Source organism: Nicotiana tabacum, chromosome 13 (assembly GCF_000715075.1).
Source record: "Nicotiana tabacum cultivar K326 chromosome 13, ASM71507v2, whole genome shotgun sequence".
Taxonomy (NCBI): Eukaryota; Viridiplantae; Streptophyta; class Magnoliopsida; order Solanales; family Solanaceae; genus Nicotiana; species Nicotiana tabacum.
The window spans coordinates 118,356,613-118,365,054 of NC_134092.1; the positions used below are offsets into that span (position 1 = coordinate 118,356,613).

General features: G+C 35.5%; 1 long non-coding RNA gene across 1 annotated transcript; it reads right to left on the reverse strand.

Annotated features, from left to right (window-relative positions):
• Window positions 1–2,928: 2,928 nt before the first annotated feature.
• On the reverse strand, window positions 2,929–5,810 carry LOC107780955 (uncharacterized). The gene is made up of 3 exons (XR_001646923.2): window positions 5,268–5,810; window positions 3,879–3,951; window positions 2,929–3,200 (listed from the first exon to the last, which is right to left on the reverse strand). It is a non-coding gene; the product is annotated as an uncharacterized LOC107780955 (long non-coding RNA).
• Window positions 5,811–8,442: the final 2,632 nt, after the last annotated feature.

Here is an 8,442-nt window from a genome sequence, read left to right on the forward strand (position 1 = left end):
GGTCTGTATTTTGGTTTTGGAACCCGGTATAGGTCCATTACTATATTTATGACTTGTCTGTCAAATTTGGTGAGAAACGGAGTTGGTTTGACGTGATTCGGATGTCCGGTTGTTAAAATAGATATTTTAAAGTTTTCTTAAAAATTTTATTTGATTTTGTGTCTGATTCGTAGTTCTAAGTGTTAAATTCTTGTTTTGATCGCTCGAGCAAGTTCGTATGAGATTTTTGGACTTGTGTGTATATTTGGTTTGGAGCCCCGAGGGCTCAAGTGAGTTTCGGATAGCCTACAGACCTTAGTTCTTTGAAAAATCTGGTTTTTTGGGACTTTTGCTGGTTTCTGGTGTCATGTGCTTCGCGAACGCGAAGCCTTTATCGAGAACGCGAATAGGAATTTGGGACAGTGGAATTTTCTTCATCGCGAATGCGATAGCTGGGTCATGAACACGAAGCAATGGGGGGCCTTACCCTTCGCGAACGTGACCAGCTTCCCGTGAATGCGTAGGATTGTGACCTAGGGAGGGGGAATCCTTGTTTCTTCTACGTGAACGCGAGTATTGGCTCGCGAACGCAAAGGCCAGGGGGAGCAGCCTTCGCGAACGCATGAGAGGACTCGCGAACGCGAAGGCCACTTGGGCTGCTGCACATCGCGAATGCGACAGTACCTTCGCGAACGCGACAGGCCCTTCGCGAACCCGAAGAAGGCCTGACGCCTAGTGATTAAAATAGTCCCAAATGGGATTTTTCCCATTTTTCACAAACCCTCAATTAGAACTCGGTTTAGGGGCAATTTCAAAGGAGTTTTTCACGATTTCGAACTGGGTAAGTGTTCTTTATCATATAGTGATTGTATTTCATAAATCTATGTCTATATTCATCATTTATTTCGAATTTAGATGGAAGAAATTAGAATTTTTGTAAAACTTTCCAAAAACGAAAATTTAAGATTTGAAGGTTCATTTGACATCTGAATTTGATAATTTTTGTATAGTTGGACTCTCGCAAAACGGGTGTTCGGATTTCGTAAGTTTTTCTGAGATTCGAGATGTGGGCCCCGCTGTGGATGTTTTAGATGAATTTTGAATTTTAATCCGAAAAATTAGTAAATTCATATGGAATTAATTCCTACGATTTGTATTGAGTATATTGAATTGTTTATGACTAGATTTGAGGATTTCAGACACGAATTCGCAAGGCAAAAGTTTATTGGAATCTTGAGTTGGTTGCAAATCGAGGTAAGTGTCGTGGTTAACCTTGACTTGAGGGAATAGAACCCTTGAATTATTTGTTACGTGAATTTCATGTGTAACGATGTATAGGCAAGGTGACAAGTGCCTATACTTTATCAAATTAATTATTTGCATAATTATTTAAAAATTATAATTATTTTAAGACACGAATTAATTGTTATAATAATTGTTTCTCTCATATTCCTTGTCAAATATTAACTTTTGAATTCATGCAATAATTGTTACATGCTTATTTGATTTATGTGTCTTAATTGCTGCTTGACATTTAGCATATTAAATATAAAATTGCTTATTTTCTCCCTGATTTTCCACAATTAATTACTACTTGTCATTACTTGTTTCCTGAATAAATTAGAATCATTGTATGCTTTGTTGCCTAATAATTTCTTGCTAATTGTGGTATTTATTGAAGTATTTTTATTACAATCAAGAGTTAATTTTATATTGTTGGAGCGGGTTGCACGCCGCAACGAAAATAAAAAGGAATATATTGGGGGATCGGGTTCCACGCCGCAACATATTAAATTTTAAGTTCATATTGTTGGAGCGAGTTGCATGCCGCAACGGAAATTTATTGAAGAATTATATTGTTGGAGCGGGTTGCACGCCGCAACGAAAATTGATTGAAATAATAATTGGTTATGACTGCCGAGTTGGCTTCAACTATTGAAATGAGTTACTTGTTTTATTTCTATAATTGTTATTATTACTATTATTGCGTACAGGTTAATGTAAGTGACATGCCGTAGCCTCGTCACTACTTCGTCGAGGTTAGGCTCGGCACTTACAGAGTACATGGGGTCGGTTGTACTCATACTACACTCTGCACTTCTTGTGTAGATTTTGGAGTTGGTCCCAGCAGCGTACCATAGACTTGCTCGGATTCAGCTGCCTAGAGGAGACTTGAGGTATAACTTCTCAGCGTCCGCAGTTCTGAAGTCCCCTTCTATTTTATTTTAGCTGTGTGCTTTATTTCTATTCAGACCCTTATTTGTATTATTCTAGAAGTTCGTGCACTTGTGACACCAGTTCTGAAATGGCATTCAGACATCACTAGTATTATGGAGTATTCACTTTATTTCAGACTTTATTTTCGCATTTGTTTCTTTGCTATTAATTAATTTAAAATTGTGTTAAAATAGCTAATTATATTCTAACGTTGGCTTGCCTAGCAAGTGAAATGTTAGACATTATCACGATCCCGAAGGTGGGAATTTCGGGTCGTGACAGACCTTTAGCGGCAATAAAAATACTTATTAGCGGCAATACAAATGGCCGCAAAAACCTTTACCGGCTATTGATTATTGGCCGTTGTTGCTGGCGTCGGCAAAGGCTTCAGCGGCCATTAGATCGATTGCTGGTAAAGACCCCTATTATGGCCGGTAAATGTGAACAAGCTTTAGCGGCAAAGTATTTACCGGCAATTACAATTGCCACTAAAGCGCCTACAAAATTTCTTACATAACACATTTTGCGGCATTTATTATTGCCGCTAAAGACATTTATTATTGCGGCATTCAATTGCTGGTACAAGAAACACCATCTACCGACAATTATGATTGTCACTAAACTATCTGTGCATTCATCTTCTTTTACATAATTAAGGAATTTTGTTATGACCAGTGTAAAATTATCTTACTACCATATAGGAAGACATTTTAACAACTTTTCTTATTACAATTAAAAGTAAATAATAATAATCCATTTCAAAATGCATAATGCACTTCAACAAATCCACATCAAACAAGAATAATTACTAGTTCACAAGTTTAAAATGTCGACAATATGATAAAGAAGCTAAACTATTTGAATCTAATTACTAGTGTCAGCTTTTGATAACTTGTGTTATCAAATGGCTATAAACTAGAAAATAAGCGGCACGAAATTCGTCTGCCCTTGATCATAATGAAGGTTTCCATATGCCAAATTCCTGAATATTTAAAATGTATGACCTGAAATGATAAAATAAAATGAATATCAAACATTCAACCATATGTGAAATTCTTCAACAGCCAAGAAAATAATTATGCGACATTTACATGTTCATAATGGCATATCTTTTACCTCTTCCTTTGATCTTTCAATTTTCATTATCAACTGCCAAACTCTCAAAAAGAAACATTTTTTGGCATGCTTATATATTCTCAAAAGTTAAGAAGAGAAAGGCTTCTCTATAGTTGGTAAAATTAGCAGAATAGACAACTGTTGAAATAGACAGTAAGAAACAAAAAGAAAAGTTAGAATTATCACATATTTTCTCTTGTTTGGTTGGTGAGTGAAAACCTTTTTACTGAAAATATTTTCTATGAGCATTTTGTATCATTGGAACTTTGTATGGGTGCCAATAATGGTCCAGTAGGTATCATAATGGGAATAAGAAATACTATGAGCATTTTGTATTATTGGAACTTTGTTACCATATAGGTTTGTTAAATCAAATAAGACAACTTAAACTTCTTAGCATGAACTGATCATAATCTACAGGACAATGTATATTTCTGAGGCCTTATCAATGAAATATTTCAAAGCGCCATACCATCAAGATTTCTTTGAACCCTACTTCGTATGCGAAATATGAACTAAAGATATTAAATTAGTTCATTGAACTTTGTGATTTCAAGAGCACTTACAGAATAAAAGAGGGACAATCATGGCAATCTTCCGCAATTCCTCGTCAGCTTGCATAATCTTTTTAATCTGAGCCTGCAAATAAATAGGAAATGAGGTATTAGTATGGTTATATTCAGATCAAAGAAAAATTTAAATTTTAGAAACAAGATCTGATGTGACCTGAAAGCAATTTGGTCCAGTTAAACACATTAAATTGAAAAAGGAGAACAATTAATATTCAAATAGCACCAACGTAATAGTTGTCAAAATATTTCTCAAAAAAACAAATTCTGGTACAATAAAGTTTGAACCTCGAGAAACTAAACAAACAGGAAATTCACATAAAAACCTCAAACACTTTACCCTTTTATGGAACGTTCATTTCCCACATAAACGTGGCTTGAACAAGTCACATACCTCAAGTACTCTACCCTCTCCTATCCTATAGACTCATGATATATTTGATCTTTACCTAATACACTCTAGAGTTTTCTTTGAAGTACTAAACAGTTAAGTGCTCAGTGACTATATAGTTCAAACGGCAGTAAAAAATGTTGAATTACTTGTTAAAAATACATAGCTTATTGCAAAGTATTTTTTTGGTCTCAAGAGTCTCCTATAAACTCATGATGTATCAATCTTTCCAAAGTACACTAGAGACTCTATAGTGTTTTTCTTTTGAAGCACTAAAAAGAAGTGCTTAGTAGCAGTAAAATTCGAGCGGCAGTAAGTAGTCAACAAGACCTACCTTAAGTGTCTCAACAAACTACTCTACAAATTGCATCAAATATTTTAGTAGTCTTCCTTACAAGGTGATATCAAAGAATTGTTCGAGCTTAATAAGGAATTAACTTGATGAGTATCATGACATCAAACTAAAAAACAGTGTTGAATCTTCAGTTGCTCTAATTCTATTTCATTGTAGAAAATATCAAATTGCAACATCTTTTTGTTAGTTCTTCCATATGTGAAATGGAGTATGAAATACAGATTATTCCACAAAATAAAGATTAAAAAAAACAAAAAGAAAGATAGTTACTTAGATAGTGAGCATACAACTTTTGAGAGTAAATATGAGTAAATTTTGGTGAGGCAAAGGTCGAGCACCTAGAAGGCAATTATTAACCAGAGGGCAAATTTTGGTGAGGCAAAAGGTCGAGCACCTAGAAGGCAGTTATTAACCAAAACTTAAAATACTCTGAAGTGATCTATGTTTAATGATTTCATCTAGCTACTTGAGCACACCACAACTTAAAAAAAACAACAATTTAACATGCAAGTGGAAAGCGAACTTCGCCTATCACAGACATTCATCCACAAATCTGACGCTCCTAGAAAGTAAATCAAAGGGAAAAAAATCATTAAACACATTATCTTAGAAGATTTGCAATTTGGGATTAAAAACTTACAGGAAACGCAAAAATAGAAACACCTAACCAAAATTTTGAAAGACTCAATAGCTGCATCCGGATCTATCATCAGCAACATTTACTTAGATCGCTTTCCCATCCAAACTCTGCAAGATTTCATATATATATATATATTTATATATGTACGTGGGAGAGATATATCATTTGTGTTATGGGATTGGTTGCCACCGGTGAGACGGAGAAGGCATAAAGCATCCGTGATAGGGTAGTGGTGATGAGAAATGTTTGCTATTTTAAAAATAATTTCTAAAGTTTTAGGAACTTAGATCTACAGAATAGAGGGAATAAGTTTTTTAGCGAAAAGTTATTTGGAGGGAAAAGATAAAATAATACGTAGCAAAAATTTCTTTGAATTAGTGAGTTTCAGTGGCTATTTCCTTTTATTGCCAGTAAAAGGGTACTTAATACCGGCCAATGCTCATCTGCCGCTAACATTTGAGTTTATGAAATCATTTAGTGGCCTTTGTTTTATTGCCGCTTATAGATTTCCACAAAAACACCTTTTTTCTTATAGTGGAACCACTTTGCACAACGCAGTCTAAACATAAGAGTTATGCCAAACAGAAGGTTCGCGTTATTGCTTATATGGTAGGAGAGAAGGTACTACTCCAAGTTTCGCCTATGAAGGATGTTATGAGATTTGGGAAGAAGGGCAAGTTGAGTCCTAGGTATATTGGACCTTTTGAAATACTTAAGAAGATTGGAGAGGTGGCTTATGAACTTGCATTGCCGCCTAATATATCGGTGTTCATCCGGTGTTTCATGTATCTATACTCCGAAAATATGTCGGAGATCCGTCTCATGTTTTGGATTTCAATATAGTGCAGTTAGATGGTAATTTGACTTATGATGTGGAGCCGGTGGCCATTTTGGACCGGCAGGTTCGAAAGTTGAGATCAAAGAACATAGCTTCAGTGAAAGTGCAGTGGAGAAACCAGTCAGATAGAGAAGCTACCTGGAAGATTGAGCGGGAAATTCGGAGCAGATATCCACACCTATTTGAGGCTCCATGTATGATTCTAAACTCATTCAAGGACAAATATTTGTTTAAGATGGGGAGAATGTAACGACCCGGCCGGTCGTTTTGAGTATTACAATCCCGTTCCTCCATTTACTGCTCAATTTGTGCTTTACAGTGGTTATATGACTTGTCGGGGTAATTGGTTCGGGTCCGGTAAGGTCTTAGAATGAATGGGAACACTTAGTTCCAAAGTTTAAAACTTAAGTTGAAAAAGTTGGCTGGATGTCGACCTATGTGTAAACGACCCTGAAATAAAATTTTGATGATTTCAATAGCTCCGAATGGTGATTTTGGACTTAGGAGCGTGTCCGAAAAATTATTTGGAAGTCCGTAGCTAAATTAGGTTTGAAATGGCTAAAATAGAAATTTAAGTTTAGAAGTTTGACCAGGGAGTTGAGTTTTTGATATCGGGGTCAGTATCTAATTCTGAAAACTGAAATAGGTCTGTTATGTCATTTATGAGCTGTGTGCAAAATTTGAGATCAATCGGACTTGATTTGATAGGTTTCGGCATCGAATGTAGAAGTTAAAATTTCTTAGTTTCATTAAGCTTGAATTGGGGTATGATTCGTGGTTTTAGTGTTGTTTGATGTGATTTGAGGATTCGACTAAGTTCGTATGATGTTTCAGAACTTGGTGGTGTATTTAATTGAGGTCCTGGGAGCCTCGGGTGAGTTTTGGATGGTTAACGGATTAAATTTTGGACTTGAAAGAAATCTGAAAATTTTTGCCTTCTTATGCAGTCGCACCTATGAAATTTGGCTCGTCGGTGCGAGCTCGGACGAAAGCTGTTCCGAATACCACCATTATTTAAAAAAGAAAAAACCCTGTATACAAGTACAAAATTCTATAAAACATATGATTTGTATATATAGGAACTTCATAGTGGCACAAAAAAGAAGGATAAGAGGTTATTTTTGAAATTTATAAAATTATTCTCTACACCTCCAAAAGCTCTCTTATTTCTCTCTATAAGACTCACATAAGTACCAGTGGAGCAACATCACATGCCTAACTAAACGTGCTTCCTTCAATGTCTCGCATCACCTATGGTAGTCAAAACCATCTTAGAATTTCCTACCATAAACGAGATGCTAGATGAAGGTTGGCTAGAAACATATGTTTTTGGGTGCATTTCGCATTTTATTTCTTATGCTTTAATCGTGTTTGACCTATAATCTGAGTACTATATACTTATCATGTGTGTTTGGTTGTGTAGGCTTGATTCCGAGCAGAGGAACTAATTTGGAGCTAAAGGGGCTTCGAAGTCAGAGTAAAAGTCTAAGAATTTTAACTGGGATCAAGTTCGGGGGTGAGAACCAAGTGTGCATGAGAAAAATTGAAGAAAAATGTTGAAAGCTTAGAAATGACCTATCATGGCGCGCTGCACCTAGCGAGGTGCCAAGCCTGATCAGTCCAAACATGCAAAAATAAATAAATAAAAAAAATAAAAAAAACTATCCTCCTAGCACATCACGCCATGCTTCGTGCCTTGCGGCGTGCCAGGCTATTCTCCCGGGCAATGAAGTCAGTTTCGGCTCATTAGAGGTATTTTGGTTCAAGGTAGTTTCTACACAGTATAAACATGAAAAACATAATTTTGAATGGAACTTTTGACCTACTAAAGATTGAGAAGATGGCTAGAGCTCAAGGACACATGAATTAAATATATTTTTCATCAACAATCAATTAAAAATGCGCATTTGAATTCAGAAGTTAGTTGTAATATTTTTTAGTTCTTATTTCTTAATTACGATGTGCTTCTCCTCATTTATGGAGTAGTTTCCTATTAGGTTTTTGACGGACATGGTGTATTGATCGTTATTTGTGGATTTGGTTCTTGTTTGAATGCTTGAATTTGTTGATGGGTTTCTAAACGGAATTGTGAAGTTATTCATTATTCTATTTTAATCAAAAGAGAAATGGCATAGTTTCACGAATATCTTTACATCATATGGTTTAGTTTTCTTTAGTGATTCTTTTAAGTAACCGTAAGACCTTTTGAGTTACTGAATTGAGCTAAGGCAAGGAAAACATCCGCAAGAAATTTTCCTTGAGACTAATACTGTCAACGGTTTCTAGTTATTATAATATTAGGATTATCCCTGAATTATTTAGTAAGTGCTTTGTTTG